The 2,134-nt window shown below is 49.6% G+C and overlaps 1 non-coding gene across 1 annotated transcript; it reads left to right on the forward strand.

Moving 5' to 3' along the window:
- Positions 1-282: 282 nt before the first annotated feature.
- LOC117286654 lies at positions 283-446 on the forward strand. The gene has a single exon (XR_004517811.1). It is a non-coding gene; the product is annotated as a U1 spliceosomal RNA (small nuclear RNA).
- Positions 447-2,134: the final 1,688 nt, after the last annotated feature.

A 2,134-nucleotide genomic window follows, 5' to 3' on the forward strand; every position in this document is an offset into this window, starting at 1 on the left:
GCAGAGCCAATGGAACGCTGCTGCCAGGGAACTCGATGGCGTCACCGCAAGGGTGTGGCGTATGTAGATTAGCATGCGCGCAGAGACTGCCGGTCACTCTCACTTTGAGAGGCCACGTCGCGAGTGGCCAACAGAGAAATAGTATAGGTGCTGTTTTCGAGAATCACTATAGAATAAGGGGTTATGAGGGGAATTGGGTTCAGCGGCCCCAGTAAGAAAGATGACCATAACTTTAAAGTAGATCATTTGCTAGGGTATGGGTCAGGGCGAGCATATCAACTCATACTTACCTGGCAGGGGAGATACCATGATCACGAAGGTGGTTTTCCCAGGGCGAGGCTTATCCATTGCACTCCGGATGAGCTGACCTCTGCGATTTCCCCAAATGCGGGAAACTCGACTGCATAATTTGTGGTAGTGGGGGACTGCGTTCGCGCTCTCCCCTGACTGTTTTGTTTTAATGATAGAAAGTGCGAAGAGAGAAACGTAATTGAACGTTCTTTTCTGTGTAGCTTTGACATGTGTATTCAGATAAACTTTTGTTTGCACTTGTCGGTTCTATCGCGCTCTAAACCAGCCACAATGCGAGGAAAAATAAAAAATCTCGGTATTTAATACGTAGCGAAGAAGCTTCAGGTTTACACGAGCACCACGAGGTCTAGCTAAGGAAGTTTAAACGGTGCAGGTCAAGGTATCGATAAATGAACACCACGGTTTGCAGGTGGCCACTTTCCTCCTGGGTCCTCGGTGTGTCATATCCCAGGGGCCGTGGGCAAGTGCGGTGTCGTGTTGCATCATATAGGCTGGCTGCAACTCATTCTCCTGGACGTTTCAGGCTCACTGTGCTGTAACAACCGTCCTGCCAGGCGTGTGTTCCGTTGTTTCTCAGACTCGGGCTAGAAGTCCGGTGTGGACTACACCTACCAGAGTCCCTGATCCGATCCTCAGGAATAATCCCGACACCCGAAGGAGTTAGAGCACTCTAACGTATATATGAACTTCCGAAACTACTCAATGTCCTATACATGTACCTAAAATGTAAAAAAAAAAACACTTTTGGGGGGGAGGATTTAGTTGAGACTTACCTGGAACTCTAGCCCAGGCTGGTCTTGAACTCACAAGCGATCCTCCTGCCTCAGCCTCCCGAGGGCTGGGAAACTTTAAAAAGTCCATTGTGACGTTATGACTTGTCTGAAAAGCTTTATTTCTACATACTGTAGATTAGGCATTCAATTCGAATTCTGGGGTGACACCAATCTATAAGGAATTTTCCTATTTTGGCAGAAACTACACACGTTCTCAAGGACTTTTCCTCAAAAAAGGATTACTTAGCATGGTGGCACAATGCCTGTAATCCCAGCAATCTGAGGCAGATCCCAACTTCAAGACGTTTTAGGTGATTAATTTAGCAAGACCCCCGTCAAAAAGGAATAGGATGGGAGGGTAGCTCAGTATGAAAGCCCACGGTTCGATCAGTAATATTGATTTGTTTGGTTTCAGATTAACAGCACTATTCAGTAGTTCAACCTAAACTGCCTTAAAGTGGTAAATGGAAAAACATTTCACTTTGTAGATACCGTAGTTAACTCAGGGATAGGACAACGGCTACCTTCCTCCATGTTTTACATCACAAAGAGGGAACTATGACGCTCAGGAAAACTTCGAAGACAAACTGGAGAGGCAGAACTCCGCACTTAGAGTGACGGAGAACCACAACATGTCGACGCAACGCAGTGACCGCGAAAGAAAAACTCCACATTACAGGGGCCGAGGTGGAGCGCGAAGAACGTGCGTCTGGGCTAAAGCCGTGGCCAGCACCGAAACGTAAATTCACAGTACACGTCCCTGCACGGGGCCGAGGCTTGGACACACGGACAAAACGTCACTCACCTGGAGAGAACTCTGAATGGGCAGGAGGACGGCCCCGGCCCGACAAAAAAGTCCTGTGAGCCCGGTGTCGGCGGCTCCGCAGCCGCGCAAGCGGGCCCGCCTAGCGGGAGGGCCCGCCTAGGGGGAGGGCCCCCCCAGAGCGTCCAGGGCCATCATGACACACCTATTTTTCCACTCGAGCCTTCCCGAGCGCAAAATCTCATCTCCACCCCCTCTCAGCCGGTTGTTTGGAACTCTCGCGAGC

This window comes from Fukomys damarensis, unplaced genomic scaffold, assembly GCF_012274545.1.
Source record: "Fukomys damarensis isolate Sample0158 unplaced genomic scaffold, DMR_v1.0_HiC HiC_scaffold_17, whole genome shotgun sequence".
Taxonomy (NCBI): Eukaryota; Metazoa; Chordata; class Mammalia; order Rodentia; family Bathyergidae; genus Fukomys; species Fukomys damarensis.